Genomic DNA, 17,276 nt, shown 5'->3' on the forward strand with positions numbered 1-17,276 from the left:
GAGTGAAAGGCGGCCTAGGAGCACAGAGTACCAAGCACAGAGTACCGACTTCATTGCTTCGCGTCTCCCTGACTGGACTCTCCTCTTTGGCTTTGGCTTTGTGGGGTGATTGTGCTGTCCAGTTCATTGATATGCCCGTCGCTGCTAAATGTCAATTAATGTCATCAACTTAGTAGTTTGGCTTCTCTTCGGTCCTTTGCTTGTATCTTTCTTGTTTTTCTTTTTTTCGAATTCGTTTTTTTTTCCAGCCTTTTGAACGTTTTCGCTTTTAATTGGGCGTTCGGCCAGTGAACAGCCTAGATTTTTCAGTGGGTGGGTTCTAGGGGCAGATTCCCATTGCTCTTGACTTCAACCGCTGAATGATTAACCAGCAAGTGAAAGTTGTTTGCCTGACACATTTACTGCCTAGGACAGGCAAGGCAAGGAGCTATGGTGCATTCAAAGGGATTCGTCCTCATTCCTTTCTCTATGCTCCATCTTTATCCCCATGCTCTATATTTTGGGCCTGGTTTTGAAGCTGCAGCTAATTAGAGCAGTTCCAGGCTGCATGCATAAATCAAACATTGCACAAGTGCACCGGAGGTCCAGGGGATGTGGCGGTTGCAGAGATGCTGCCTTGGATTGCAGTTTGTGTTTGCCGTAATTAACAAGCAGCTGCAGCGATTAGAAACGAGTTACCAAAAAAATAGATAAAGATAAAATAGTATGCGACTGATAAATACCTAATAACATATGACATAGCGTGAACATGCTAACTGAAAAGAAGGATTTAAGATTTCAAGTAATTTTAGGAAGTTTAACAAATCAACGAAATATTCTTTTAGATTTATCCCTATCATACCCCTTGAAGATTCGATTACACCCCAAAACCAGGGTATAAATGCAAATTTCAGTGAATTGAAAAGTGTTGCAGGTAGATGGTATCAACTACCATCAACTACTAGGCTAGGCTTCTTTCCCCCCTCCCAAAAAAAAAACCTGGTTGCAAATGTTGTGCAAATAGTCACAGAATTTGGTGCAAACGCAGCTCGGGGCTAAGTAGAGTTGGGAGATTTTAGGAGGGATAGTGAAGAGGAGGAATAGTGGAGTGGAGAAATCTCATCTCTCTGTTTGGGCTCCTTTCTCATCTCATGGACTTTTGGGTCGCTTTGGTTTCAGTTTTTGATTTTTGCCTTGGCCATGTTGTCATAATTCTACCCATGCCGAGAGATGGATGTGTGGGGCTGAGGCTGATGGAGGAAAAGGTTTTCTCTGGGGTTAAGGATGGGGATACGGTCGTTCACGTTGCGAGATGTTGTTTGGCTTACACTAAACGACATAAGCATAAATCTCACTTACCTACAACTTGATTTACTTACTTCTGTCTGTCTTTCTCCCTCTGCCACTACCCTTCTCTATCTGACTCTCTCTCTCCCTGTCTGTTTCGGTCTCTTTCTCTGTGCGACGTCATAACGAATGTGGCCCTGTCAACATTTCAACTTTGCGCCATTTATGTTGGTCAGCCGCCTGCAGTTTTCTGCTGAGCTTTGAGCTCTCCAAGTCGTGGACATTGGGTGTGTGTGCTTTCCAGTGTGTGGGAGTGGGTGCTTCACGTTTATTTTTGCATGTGCAGACATTGCCCTCTGTCTCTGCTCGTAGGCGTAGAGCATTTTCCCTTCCTATCTCTTGCTGCCAGTCCCCTGTACAGAGAGAAATAATCCTAAAATTAACCATCAGCGGTATCCTTTTATATTGGAATGGGACAGTGTGACCTTGCTAGGTAAAAAGAGGGATTTTGGGAAGAGGTTATTTTGGAAGAGAGTTTGGTCAACCAAAATCAAATTGAATTTTATGGATAATAGCAATATTGATAGACAAATATTTTGTGTTTTTAAAATAGCTAAAATATGGTAAGAGATCTATTGATTTCTCTCTGTGTATGAGCATTTCATGGGTTACTTCATAAATATATTTCCTGTTTTATGGTGGTCCACTCTCACTCCGATTCGTTACTTATGATTCATTTGGCAATTTGGGGTCGTCTGACATTTGATATAAATGTTCAACATTTTCTCTGCAGCCTCATAAGGATTTGCATAATGATGATGATGGTGATGACGATGATCATTATTGGGGGCTAGACTAAATAGGTTGGGGGTAGGTTGTTGTCATGGTCCACCAGCATGGGTTAAGCCGTCAGCTTCTTTCACATGACACGACGAGGCCATAAATTTGCAATTCCCCCGAATCGGTCGGCGGCTAATCCCTGGGCTCTAAAAACACAAACCAGCCAAACACGGCCACACCTTGCTAAATACATTTCCATTTGGCGCTGCCACCTGCACCATTTTATCACCTCGGAAAAAGGCTTGTACGCAAAAACCAATTTGGAGCACCCACACAAAGGAGGAAATTTAGTTGTTAAACTCAAACAATTTCAACAATATTTCTGCACATAAATTGCCAGCCATTGGAAGGGACACACTTAACCCCTTCTTCCTCGCTGGCCCTCCAACGGTTGACATTGTTGCACCATTCAGTTGCATCCGTTGCAGTCGCTTGCTTGCTGCGGCTGCTCCCCTTTTTTCTCCTTCTTTCTTTGACTTTTTTTGGTCAGTCAACGACTTCGCCTGGGGGTCATAAATTTCCACTTGGCAGAGGGAGGGAGCACCGACGGCATTTTGGCATTTTCCGTGCATGTTGCCTCAAGTGAATTATGTTTGGCAGACGCAACTGCAACTGCAACTGCAACTGCAGCAACAATGACTTCCCATTTATTTATTTGCATTTAACTTTGGCTTAATTACATTTCCAGTAATCGAGTGGAGAGGCATTGAACAGATTATTAGGTGTGTAGTGTGACCATGCTTCTGGAAAAATAGGATTTTCAAACCCTAACCTTAAATGATTATCTAATCCTAAGGCGCTCTCTCTCTCTCTCACATTTCGCCTGTCGACATTTCCTAAACCTTAATTACTGACCAGACATAATCCGTTTGCTCCTCTAGTGGCAGCTGCTGCTTAAGTCCATTCCTTTGCCCAGCCCCCTTGATTTGCTCGATAATATTACATTTTCATTAGCCTGTCCGGCTGCCTGCTGGCTGCTTAATTAATTTTAGTTGATTATACAACGCGTGGCATCTGCGGAGTGTCCAATAACCAACCGAATTTCGAGCGCCAGCCGGGAATCTTATCTCTCCTCCTGCTGTCGTCTCCGTCAATCCCGTCATCCCTAACTCCCAGTCTGGCGATTCGTTTCGCTTCGCCTTTGAAGCTCAGGATGAAGCTCGCTCATCAACGGGTTTTCGCAAGCATATCAGTTTTCATAATTGGCACTGCCCCAAGTTGCCCGGCGGTTCGTTTTGGCCGCTCTACTGTTGCTGTTGTTGTTGTTTTTGTTTCTGTTGCTGCGCAAACATTTCATGTTCAAGCTTCCCACTCAAGTGGACATTTGAGCCTCCTTTTCGGCCAGGTCCTCTCATCTGAGCCCATCGGAGGAGACCGACCCGGCTTCAGTTCTGGTCCATTGCCATGGCAATGTTTATGTTGTTGCGTTGTATCTCTGCTGATATGTGCAGCATCATCACCTCATTTAGATATGCGATATGCAAACGCTTTGGCTACGCTTTACGACTGCTGTAGCGAAAGATGCAGTGAGAGAAAATGTCTATAAAGAGGATATTTGGATTTTTTTTTTTATAAAAAAAAGTTTATTTAAGGGATTTCAGAAAGAACACTTCGAATAGAACTTTGAGAAACAAATTATCAGTATTAAACAAGGAGATAGGGTGACCATGCAACGTAAGAAGTTTTGAATAAGAGTACCATAAAGAGTTTCTTCATAAACAGAAATCTTCTCAGTGCATCTGCATCTGAGGGTCTTATTTTTTCCATTTGCAACTCGGTTGTCGTTGAACTTGACCCTGAGGCTAAGCCAATGAAGAACATGCGCCTTAAATGCCTGAAACCGACTCGGACACGGATGCTTCCTTTCCAGTCTCCAGACTCCACTACCCAGTTCGTGTTCCTTGGTGCCAACGCATTGCACTCAATGAAATGAATTGGTTGACATTAGTAAGCAGACGAGTGTTGTTGCAGTTTGCAGTTTGCAGTTGAAATTCTAAACGGGCAGAGAGAAGGAAGAGGTCCCAAGACCATGAGGTGTGAGAAGTGGTTGTGGGTCTTAGCTGCCTTTAAATGGGGTATATATGTCGGATTGTTTAAGCGAAAATTGAGATGGAGTCGGATCGCTTAGGTTGCGAATGGTCAGGCCGATAAGATACGAAAATTGAATTGGTCTGCTGGTATGTGCGAAATGGATGGGATTCACGGGAAGGTGCTACCACAGAATGCAGATATTAATCAGAATAATGGAAAATAAACAGAATGTTGTAACTATCACAAAAGATAAGACTAAGCTTTAAAGGGATTGAGATTGCAGATGGAATTTCTTGTAGTGGCAAAATCTATAAATAAGTTAATTTAAAATCTTTTCCTTGCCCAACTTATGTCAATCTTCTTGAAAATTCTTCAATTTTCTATGCTGCACCCACTTGCAGAGCAATTTATTTCTATTTAAATGGTTTCAGAATTCCTAGCATTTAAAAATGTTTCTCATTTTAGATCGTTTAATATGCCATGACCGAGTTAAGTTCATCGTGGCAATTAAGCAAGCATTTTCAGACAGATTCTTGTGTATATATGAGTAACTTGTATATATATTCAGTGCCATCTGTCATGGTCTATCAAAAGTGTTGTCACTTCACAGCTGTTTGAGCTGCTCAGTCCCAATTCATATCAATTTTCATATAGCACCCTGCGCCCTGCTCTACTCCCCCGTCCCACTGCAGTTCCAATTCCCAGATCCATTCCCAGAGCGTCGCAAATTCCCAAACACTCCACTCAGCGCCAACTAATTTCGCATGCCCTGCCACCACGAGTCGAGCACTTCAATCCCCGTTTTCCAGAGGCAAGACAAAATGCATAATAATTTCTCTGCCTCTGCCTCAGTCTCAGTCCCTTTTTCTGTGCCTGGATTCCACCCAACCAACCTATCCTGCTGTCTCTGACTCTGACTCCGACTCCGACTCCATCCATATAAAACACCCAAACAGACTGAGACGCGGGACTCAACCCAATTCCATAAAGCGAAAATCTCAATGGTTGTATGTTTGAGGGAGGGGGTGGGTGGAGGAGGAGGCATCCATATCCATATGCTAAAACGAATTCGCCGTGGCGCACTTGTCTAAAATGACATAATTTACGGCGTAGCGCAGTGCCGCAGTTACGCCCACCCAACAGGGCGAGGAATTTTATAAATAATATTTCACTTGTACATATGAAAATTACCCAAGCTCTCTCGTTGAGATGTAAACATACAGTGAGGGAAAATGTAACTGAAAATTATATCTAAAATGATTAATATTAAGAGATAAATAAGCTGTTAGGCTCTTAGATACCTAAAGTATGTTTCTTCCAAAACTAAAACACATGTTGAAAGCTTATGTTCCTCTTAATTCCTTTAGTTCCCTGTAATAATTATAATTCAGAAGGACCCCATTTTCCCACAGTGACTCTGTGAGTGCTTCGAATGAATTCATAGGGCCTCGTGCAATTTCTTGACTCTGCTGGTCCTGATCTGTCTGTTGTTGGTCTGTCGGCTTGCTCTTATTGCCAAATAAATTCGTGCAGCAGTGAAAATGAAATGTGTAAAATATGTGGCACGACTGTCTGAGCCACAGGCAGCAATGGCCAACAGCCACCAGGCAAAAAGGAGGAGGAGGAGGCCTTGCCCCAAACTTATGTACCAGGGGCCCCCGAGAGCTCAGGGCAAAAGCCATTTTTATATGGTTTTCACTTTTTTTTCGTTGTGTTGCTCTGTTCTGTTCGCTTGTTGATTGTAGTTGCAGATGTGTTGCTGCCACACCGCAGCAACATCAGCAAAAGCAACATCACTGCCCTGTCCCAAACTCCAGACCCAGTTTCGGTTGCCGCTCGGCCTTAATTAACTGCTTATGAATCTGCATATGCAGAGGCATTCGTCCTCCCTTTGTGTGTAGGTGCTGCTGCTTCTGCTGCTGCTGCTGCTTGTTGCAAACTCAAAAAAGTACAGCAAAAACACCAGAGAGATGTGGAGAAGAAGCCAGAAAAAAGAGAAAACAGGATGCTCATTTAAATATTTAATGAAGTGCCTGTGTTGCTGCAACAGATCTAGGCTGCACAGCTAATCGTGCCAGGCTTCCCCACATGTAACAGTTTCTGTTTTTTCTTTTCTTGTTTTTTTTTGGTCTTCTTCTACACTTTAGTTTTCATTTTTCCTCTTCTTGATTTGTGTTTTTCTTCTACTTTTTTTCGGTGGCCCAGCACCTCTTGACCCATTTCGAGGCTGTCTTTAATTAGAAATTAATTGCAACAAAATCGGACGTGGTTAACGAGAGTTATAGAGGGAAAGGAGAGATATAAGCGGCGCCTGCAGCGCCTTGAATTGATGGACATGAGCTTGTTGGAAGAGTTGACTTGAGACATGCCAAAACAGGCAAGAAACTATTAGCCAGCTTTTGGTTTTTATTGACTTGGCTTGGGTGCACAAAGAAAAAAAAATATAGTTCTCTTTGATTAAAATCATTAAATTGATGAAATTACTAATGAAAGGTCTTAATTCTGGCTCCAATTTTATAAGCAAGGTCACACTTTTCTTGCTTTAAGAAACTATTGATCTTTGGTAACATTAAATTACATTTTAGAGAGGCAATTATAGAAGTCCAAAGTTTTTCTTCGTGTACTCTTTGTGGTTTTTACTTATTTATTTTGGTTTGCATTACACGGACATGCCTTCAATTCAGTTGGCAACACCTTTCAGTCAAGTCATGGTCTGTCTGGGGTTTGGGGTCTGGGGTCTGGAGTATGGGATCTGGGATCTCGGGTCTGTGGTCTGAGTTTTGGTCCATTGTCTGTGATGGCTTCTCTACAGTTTTCTCCCCGCACACACCGCCTACACGTGGACCTGGGTGATTTTTGCTTAAATTTATATTTACTTTTGCCAGGCTGTTGGATGGACCTCATGTTGTTATCATGTGACATATGTGCATCAACGCCCCATGTTCGTTCGAGGCCTGTCAACGCGGCCAAGAAAGACACCCGTGGTGGTGATTGTATTGGTGGTGGTGGTGCTGCTGTTGATGCTGATGCTGCTCCTTGTGGAGTGGGTCCAAGATTTATGCTGACAACTCAGTGTTTGATTGGCAAATGGATGGGGTCGTGGCTTCGGGGGAGCCAGCGCGTCGTATGCGTAATTTGACAAGTCTTAAAGTTGCCAGTGATTTAATGCTGGAGAATACATACTACCAATACCAATATATATATATATAGACTCATACACACAGCAAAACTGCAGCCAGAGAAGTGGCAACTTCCGCATGCCGCTAATTGGCAGGAGCTGTGCGGCATACTGAAGGGGCAGGAGCCACAGGGGGCATCCTTGGCTGGCAATTAACCCGCATTGCCCCAGTCGCCGGTCGGGTAGTTGAACTCCAAGTCAGGCTTTTGTTCTCAACTATGCTGCTGTGCCGGTGCCAATGCCTCTGCCTGTGCCTTCTTTCTTTTTTCGGCAATAAACTAATGAGCGACAAAATGCAAAAGCCGCAGACTAGTGAGAAAGGGGCATAAAGGGTGGGGTATTCACACTTGGCATGCAATGTACACGAAGAGAAAATGCGAGGAGGTTTGAAAAGCAAAAGCAACTTACAGACTAACAGACTAGCATAACTTTACAGACTAACTTTTAGTTAATAAAAGATTGATTAAAAGTATCTTAGAAGTGCACTTTTTCTAGTATTTTTCAAACTCTTAAACTCAGCAAACGAATGCCTCTTTTTTTGAGTGCTGCCTTGGCTGTTCTGGGCCTTAATTAGAAGGCAACTCCCAGCGCCCAAGTTGGCTTAGACGCTGACGATGACACCCAAACAACTTGCAACTATGCACTATTAACCCTTTGTGCCTCATGTGACTGTCTGTCTGCTTGCCTATGTGTGTATGTGTGTCTGCATGCGGGTGTCCTCGGCAAATCTCATTTAGCAATTTAGCCGCACACCCACTCGCCTTGGTATCTGTTTCTGGCCCGGTTTTGCTGGCCCTGTCCCTGTACCCATAGCTTTATAGCTGGATCCATGGATCCTTGGCTCACGTCCATCAGTCGTTTGCTCGTTTGCCTGCTCGCTCATTTAATTAACAGTCGCGCGCCACGCCATACTCCTCGGAAAAATACAAAAAAATACAAAAAAAAAGAAACAGAAACTAAAAGAGGCTGGGTTGGGTTCTTCTGGTTCTTCTCTCTGAACTGAAGCTGAAACTGAAGCCATATCTATATAGCCAAAGTTGGAAGAGACTGGCTCAAGGCGTGCTGCTGCAATGATTCTTTTGGGTTTCTGCAACATCCCAGCCCATGCTGCCATCCCTTTGACGGCAGATGAGCAAGTTGCATGTTTTTTTAATTATGAATTATCGTTCCGCCCCAGAGGAGATGGCTGCTTGACTGACTGACTGACTGGTTGGTTGTTTGGTTGTTGGACTGCCTCGCATGGAGCTTGTTGCATTTAAATGACATAATTATGGCGCATAAAGAAACTCCCACACACAGAAAGATAGAGAGAGAGAGAGAGAGAGAGAGAGAGCGGGAGGGTCGGCATTTCAAAGGTAACCACCCAGCAGCAGACAAAGGGAAATATTCTCCTCTCCACATTCCCCGGGTAAATTAATATTTCCGAACTGCCGGCAGACAACTTGAAAAAATTCCCGCACAACAAAATACGAGTGCCAAACAATGCAATAAAAAATAATACAAAAAAATACAACAATAAAAAAAAGAAGAAGAATCTTTATTTTCTATTTATATTGTATAACAATTTTTATTTGCACTGACGGTAGCCACTTAACAGCCACGCCCCCAGCAGACTGCACTTGAGGGGTTTCCTTCCTCTTTTCATTTTTTCAGAGATTCACAAAAATTTGGACAATTGAGAGCGTATTTGAGCGTTAAGGCGCATATTATGTGTGCAAATATATTGCAAGCAAAAAAAAAATTGTATTTCAATTCTATTTGATTTTCATGTTGGAGTTTCCGTTTTCCTCTCTTTTTTTTTCTGTTACTGTACTTCAGAGTGAAGGCCACTTGTGAAAACCATTTTCATTATGAGTGTTGGGTAGCCACCGAATATAAAAAACTGCAAGTGGAATAAAAATAAAATGTATAATAAAACTGCAAATAGATGGAATAAAATTCCATATCGATTTGGCTAACACATACATACGCACCAGCACAGTCAATGGCCTAAACAAATAAAATGATGAGCGCCAATGAAGCGGATGCTAAAATGTTTGACTCTCGATGGGAGGAAAAAGGGAAACCTAGTGAAAGGAAAGGGTATTCTGTCTGCGTGAATGTGTGTTGATTATCAAAGTACAGGGGGTACTCTTTAAGGGTAACAGTTAAATGTAAAAAGTGGAAAATTAAGAGATTTCTTAAATGTTTTATGCTTGAGGTAGAAACTTTGGTTTCTTTGTAAGATTTTTAAAAAATATAGTTGGTTTTAATAGTTTTCATTACTTTTATATTTTAATCATCTTTGGTACTTTATATCCCCTGTTCACTGTTCACCATTCTGTACAGATTGATTTCGATTTTCAAGTGCAATGAGGTTGATGAAGCACCAGCGCTCCTGCAGGTTTATTGTATTGCATTTTAGTTCAATTTTAGTTGAAGTATTTAACTTAATTGAAATTCTGTTTGACTTTGCCACCTGAAAGCGAAACAGAAAAGGGAAACTCAGTCTCGCACACTCAAAGCTTAAACTAAAAAAAAAAAAAAGGATTTAAAATGGCTTAATTAAGCCGTTGAAGGAAAAGGATATTCAGGCAAATATCGAATTCAAATTAACAATCAGCTTAATGAGAAACAATGTCAGAAGCAGCAACTAGCTAAGCTTAACTTGGTCTGAAAAATAATTATAACTCATTCAAATGAAAACTTTCTCTCTATATATTTATAAACAGGGAAAACTAAATTTTCCATTGCAATTAAAAAGCTGCGAAACCTCAAAAAAGGATATACAAAAACACAATGCTTTTTCGCATAAAGGCTAATTAACTATCGATTGTTTTTGTTAGAGATTTTATTTCCTTTTTTTTTGTTTTGTTTTTGTTCATCATTTCTTTTCTGGATGGAAATTATTACATGGCAATTATAAATGCCGGGCAATGGGTTTGCAATTAAGCATGCATGAAACCACAAATTTGCATTAAAATCGCACGCAGTATTAGCAACAGAATCGAAAATAGTTTTTATCTATATAAAGCACTTTTAAGCTGATTAATAAAAATGCGAAAATTGAACGCAGGCTTAATAATCCTTCTGCATCCTTGGTTAAATTACTAATTAAAATGGGAAAATTAATAAAGGAAGGGGCTTGAATATTCTTCTTTGATAGTGAAAATGAGAACGTGCCAATGCATAACAAATGATTTTAGTTCCATGTTCCACTTTATGGCATTATAATATGTTAATTATATCAGTAATCTAGGCTCGGGCTTAACTAATAATTAATTTTATTGATCGACCAGAGGCAGAGGCATTAATTGCCCTGCTTAAGATTCCAAGAATCCAAGATAAATGGCTTGGAATGTAACCATTCATCAAGTTTTTGGGGACTCTGACAAAAACTAAACAACTATATATGTGTGTGTGTGTGTGTCTGTGTATTTGTAGAGTGTTTCCGCTAATGAGCCTTAATGGCTTCACCCGAAAAGTAGGCAACACTTTGCTGAAAATTTTAATAACCAAACACACGCAGCTGGGAAAAAGGCCTGGTGCGAGCCTGTTAACTTGTCTGCATAGCAGTCAACACCTACGGCATTTGATTTATGACCCGCCAAGGCACTAACTCCCTCCCCCTCCCCCCCTCTTTCTTCAAATCTGCAGCGAAATAAATTCTTAGCTGCCCTATGTAGCACTTAATGGTAATGCATAAAAACGCACTTAAATAATCCCACGCAATTAATCCAGCATACCGGTTTCTTAGTTGTTTTTCTTACTTGGTTTTCTTTTTTTTTTGCTTTGTTTGCTTAATTGGTAAACATTTTGTTACACTTTTACGAGCAGCAAGGTGAAGGCAGCAAATCAAGCAACACCAAGTCGCACAGAAGTCGCTGGCTGTGGCACAGTGGAGTTTTCGTTAATGGAGCAACTTTTAACAGCGTTTACATACACAGATACACTTAAACACATACACACACCCCATCAAGGCACACACGCACCAAATTTAATACGGCCCTTTTATTGTTGCCCGCTACTTGCCTTTGTTAATTAAAACACAAACACGTGCAGTACGCATAAAATATTCAGCAGGGAGTCGAGACCCCGTCCCCAATCCCGCCTTTTAAGGCCAACTCAAATGGCCCCTATCTCTATGCATATCCCCCAAAAGTCAAGTTAAACGGAGAATGATATCATGCCGAGAATGTTTTTCATGGCCCACATAAAGATATAGGAATCTGAAGGCTAGTAATTAGAAGTTGGAAAAACAAATAAAAAAAAGGAAAGAGGAAATTTTACAATGGGGTTCCTTGCCAACTAGTTTTAAAAACTATACAAAATCATTACAAATTTCTGGGAAAAGTACCAGTTAACCCTACGAAAATCCCTGCAATTTTATGTCCAAAAAAGCACGCATTACTTTAAACGTAATCCCCTCTGTTTTTCAAAAGCCCTTTTCCCATATATGTAACCATAATAAACACTTTTTCCCATAAATGCAATGCAAATTTAATCCTTTTAGCAAGTCGTTTTCATTACATTAACGAGACAAATAACATTTTGGTTTTATCAAAATATGAAAAAAAAATTGTTGAATATTTTCAAAGAGCGACAAAACAAAAAAAAAAAAATACAGAAAGAAAAAGCTTGGTTCGTGCTCCTTTGGCTGTTTCCCATTTTGTGTTCTTTTTTATTTTTATGTCTGTTTGTTTTAAGCGGCAAGAATATTTCAGTTATGCTTTTTTCACATGCCCCGGCAATCATATTCGTTTATCCGCATCCATATCCCTTTTCATGTTTGTTTGCCCGCTGTTATGTGCAAAACAATTTCATGTCCCGTTTGTGCCCGCTACTAGGTCTTTTTTTTTGTTGCTTCTGGTTTGTTGATTTTTGGTGCAACATTTGCGGCTGCCAAAAATGTGCGTGTTTGTGTGGCTTGGAGTTGTAAAAGGATAACATCAAATTTTAAATATTTAAAACAATGGAAAAATAAAGATTTTTATGGTTAAATAAAGAAAGAAATAATATGAAAAATCTATAAACTCAAAAAGTTTATCGATTTTTCTGCCTCTTAAATCTTTGAAGTTGAATTTTCCTTAGGAAAAACATTTAGTTAACTGAATATAAATTTTAGATCACAAACCCATCTGTTTCATCTCGCTGGACTGCTTTCAATGCCAAAAATATGTTAAATTCTGTGTCCCTTCCACCGAAAAAACCGAAATGGGAACAAAAACATGAAATGGTTTCGTCATGAAAGATGCAAAAAGCGTCGACATGCCAAAGGATAACCCACAGAATGTGTGAAAATGAGGTGGGTAAGCCACCTCCTCCCACTGAAAAAAAAAACAAAACAAACAAAAAAGAAATATGAAAAAGAAAGGAGAAATATGGTTATGCAAAAGAAAGGAATACAAAAATCAAGTATACGCAGCGTCAGACAAATGCAAAGTGGCAGGCAGCAAGAAAAAAGCGAAAGGAGAATATTTGAATCTGAAAGGAGAAGAAGGAGACGCTGGGGGATATGTGTATGAAAATAAGCACGAAAATTCCTTAAAATATAAATATGAATTTGTATAGCTTAAAGGCCACTCTTTAATGTGCTGAAAATGTGAATTAAATTGAAATGGGTGCGACGTCGGTAGACTCTTGGCGGACTTGCAATATCTACCAGCAGTTCTCGCAGCATATTCATGGTGGTCGAGGGCCTGTCACGTTGTCTGCGGTTGCGGACACAACTGAAATTCACCTTGAACGGCCACAGAAATGATGTCCAGTGCAGTGCCAGTGCCAGTGCTAGTGCCAGAGCCAGTGCAGTTTGGGGGCAGCAGCCACAAAACGACCACAACGAAAAAAAAAAATACAGAAAAAAATCTTGATGCAATTATTCATATAAAACGCAACACGCACGAACTGAAAACGACTCTCCGAGATGCAAAGCACAAAAACTCAACGAGTTGAAGGTGTGTGCCCAGAGGCAACAGCTGCGACCCGATACGATACGATCCTTCTTCCGATCTTTTGAATCTGTCTCAACGCGCCACTGATCCTCCACTGACAGTTTTTCCTGGGAACTTGCAACACCGGTGCCCCCAATGCGAAATTCATTTGTCATGCTTATAATTGTCTCACTCAGTTTCGTTCGCCGGCCAAATTGCAATTTTACGGAGCAAGCTCCAAGTATTTTTCTCATTTTTTTTTTAGTTTTATTCTCCTGCTGCTCTTGTTGTGCGTGGCCCGCAGATTGGCCAAGGCAGCAATTTTAATGAAAACGTTTTGGCCCAGCCCAACACTGAGGGAAAAATGTGGCTTAAAATGAAATCTATGTTTTATTTAAGAGAAGAAGTGAGAAGGTAATAAACTACAGGGATTAATAATGATATGAAAAGATATATTAGCTTCTTTTAGGTTCAATCCTAGGTCTTCGTTTAAGATTTTTCGTTTTCTACTAAGAAAGCTGCTAAAATTTAGGGGTAACTTTAGAGTTTTTTTGCCATTTTTTTCCACTTTAATTTCCCTTTCACAGCCAACTAAGCTTTTCTATCAGTGTTCACCTTCAGTTTGAGTCCGGGATCCTGGCCTGCCTTCACGTAGCCCTTAGTTTTGGCCGCCGCCTGTGTGTGGGGCCGCCTCGATTGCTGTCAGTAATTATGCTTAATTTTTGGCTGTTTGTTTGTATTCTTATTTTGGTTTTTTTCCAGTCTTATTTTCTTATTTTCTTGAGCGAGTATTTTACTTTTGGAGGCGCAGTGAAAGGGCATTCGTGGCAGTTGAAACATTTATTTCGGCTGGCCAGGAATTCGGCATCCATTCCATCCAACCATCCGGTAGATGGAGATGGAGTTGGAGATGAAGCCTTCTCATGGCTTTTGTCTGTATTAAGTTGTTTGGCAGCTGCTGCCGCTTTTGCTTCCGTTGGGATAAAATCGAGGATGTGGATGTGGATGTGGATGAGAGGTTGAGGATGATGATGCCCTGTTCGTTGTTTAAAATTGAATAATGCCCGCTCATTTGGTTTTATGACATTTCGATAATGATGATTGTGTGTTGGCCGTTGCCTTTGTTCTGGGCTTAACTTTATAAGGCAAACAAATTGTTGTAATTTGGCCGCAGCGCCAAGAGCCTAAAGACCGCAAACAGTCAGAATCAGTTTGGGGCAAAGACTGTCGACATTGACAGGGTAATTCAATGCACTTGGAAATCGTATAATTCCCAGACAGCGGCGATCAAAACCCATCGCAGTGGGAAGAGGCTAAAAAAAAAAAGAAAAGGAAACAGAAAACAATCCGAAGCTGAAAATGAAATCGATCATGATTGAAATCGAGCAGAGCAGCTTCGTGTCTGCAGCTTCTCGAGAGACGGGGAGAGAGAGAGAGAGAGGAGTGTTTTGTGAAACATCAACATTTTGACAGGCACACAAATCCTCTTGAAAATGAGATTTATAAAACACAGCGGCGGCTGCAATAAAAACCCGGCGAAAAAGGGCAAAGTCATTGTCAGCCGAGGCGAGTCAAGTCAAGTCTCGACCGTTGCGCTTGGCTGCAAATTCTCAAAAGCAAACAGAACAAAAAACAAGAGGATATATATGTACATTAGCGGTCAAAATAATAGCATTAAAAGTGACTGAAGATTAATCGGGTTAATTCTTGTCTACATACAAACATTTTTGTTTGTTTATCTTGAACAGAATGTGAGAAAAGAGTTGCCTTCTATATTATTCTAATATATTCTAATCATTATTAGTGAAAGAGTTTCTCTTTCTTTAATGAAAAACCTTAAAAAAGTGAGAAAACTGAATCCTAATGGTTCTTCTCAAACTTTCCAACTGCAGAAATGGATTTTCCTATATCTAAAAGAAGTCTTCTAAAATCCCAATATCCCATTACTATTCCTTTGACCTCAACTGTTTTCGATACACCTTAAAACGGGGCACAACAATACCGATGCGGTTTAATGTGTAACATGTAGCCAGGTTCGACTGTCGACGTTGGACCTGGTGGACTGTCTGTTGTTGGCAATGTTGCTGCCTCATGTTGTCGCGGTCTTCACTCAGTTCCATCGACTCGAGCGTATTTATTTTCATTTCGAAGACATTGTAGTGTCATTTCAGCGACCGCAGCATGAAAAGCAAATAAAAGGCAACAACACACACCACACCGCCCTGCCACTCGCAGTTCACATTGCAACGCATCACATCGCTTCGTATCCCATCCCATCCGATCCGATCCAATTCGATTCGATGCGATTCAATTCCAGTCCGAATCCGAATCCGTGGAACAATCCCGGGCTTTGCTGCAGCTTTTAATTAAGCCAAAGAGCAACCAGTTGTTGGACGTCTTCGTCTTCGTCTTGGCCAACAGAATGTAAAAAACACAAAAGAAGTAAAAAAAAAAAAAAACTGTAGAAAAATAATTTATCTGCCGCCGCGCGTGTATCTGTATCCCTGTGTATCTGAATCAGAATCTGTATCTGTATCTGCTCGCCGCAATATGTATCTCTCGCCTGCCGATGTTGCATTTGCTTTGTTTGCTCAAGCCTCAGTTTTAGTATCGGTATCAGTCGCAGTCGCCGTTGCTCTCCGACGATGATGATGATGCTGCCGCTGCCCTCATCTGCTGTCCCGCTGAGCCAGCAACACCCCAGAACTGTGGAGCTCACTGTGCGTTGAGGATACCCTGGATATAGGGGTTTCTAGGGTATGTTGAGTGAATCTAAAGTGTATTTTGAGTTTTTAGAGGTTTGTTTAGGAATTTAGGAATTAAGAGACTCAGAAAAGTTGTCCTTAAATCATAAGGCATAAAAAATAATGTTAAATTTGAGAATTTGCAAATCGAACTCTGTGAATGGAATATTTTTCTTAGACAACCAAAAACCTGTTGATATCTTTTCTAGAATAGAGTTCCGACCAAGGACCCCACTAGGTAGTGCCCATTCGACAGACTCCGTTTAGCAATTACTCCTCGTTTTTTAACATTTTTTTTTCATTTTTTTTAAACCCAATCCAAAGTCAGAGCTCAGGCTGAGCCGCCCGGCAGCATCTCACGTTCATGCGTGGCCACATTTTTTGCAGCGCTGCCTGCGTTTTGTTCGTTTTTATGGCAATAATTGCAACTTGATGACTTAATTGCGGATGCAACTTGTTTTCCAGCTTCAACCTCAGCAGCGCGCGTATGCCTGGAAATTGAATTTTTCCACCTGGTCTGTCGTCTGGCTCTTCTGTTTTTTTTCTCTCCATTTTTTTTTTAAGCAGGATATGCTTTCATTACTATAGATAGCTATATAGATAGATAAGGAGGAGGTAGGAGGAGCAAAGAGTGAGGTGCGGCTGCAATTTTCCCCATTGCATAAGCAAATAAAAATTCATTAATTTATGACTGCCAACGGGCAGAGCAAACCGAAGTTCCAGTCAGCCTCCGTCGTCCGCCGTCCTCCGACCGCTGTAGTTTGGAGTTTCGAGTTATTTTTATAATCGCAGCAACGTGACATTTATGCGAGTGTTCATGTAAATGATTATTACGTGCCGCAGACTGAACGAAACCAACCAACCAACCGACCGACCGATGGCACCCCGCTGTCTCCACTATATATTTCCTCAGATATCTCCACTACACCCCCCTTTAACCGGAAAGTTCCAAGTTCCCACTTCACAGAGTTGTTGTTTGCCCAAGTAGATTTCATTTGATTTATTTGCCCCAGCAGCACTATCTCCTTCTACTTTCTGTGGCAGGAGCGCCAAAGTAATTTTATGTTTAATTAAAAAGAATTCTGCGTCATTTGCCTTGGCGAGAGAGAGCAGACGACTTTGATGGACATTTTTGCTATTCACGCTGTCGATTGTTGTCTCAGTGTGTGCTGTGCTGTGTGTGTTTTGCTGTTGATATTTATGTTTAATTATAGTTAACATGTTTTGTGTCTGTAGGTTTCTGTTCGGCAGTGGAGGGTTAAATGGAGCCAAATGGGAATGTCTATGTCTGTGCACGACTTTGATGTT

At 41.1% G+C, this 17,276-nt stretch overlaps 1 protein-coding gene across 14 annotated transcripts in view; it reads left to right on the plus strand.

Annotated features, from left to right (window-relative positions):
* The window catches only part of LOC108115595 (sterile alpha motif domain-containing protein 5), a 158,467-nt gene that overhangs the window by 49,850 nt on the left and 91,341 nt on the right, over positions 1-17,276 (plus strand). The window lies entirely within an intron of this gene.

The sequence above is a fragment of the Drosophila eugracilis genome, unplaced genomic scaffold, assembly GCF_018153835.1.
Source record: "Drosophila eugracilis isolate 14026-0451.02 unplaced genomic scaffold, ASM1815383v1 contig_47, whole genome shotgun sequence".
In the NCBI taxonomy this organism is placed as follows: domain Eukaryota; kingdom Metazoa; phylum Arthropoda; class Insecta; order Diptera; family Drosophilidae; genus Drosophila; species Drosophila eugracilis.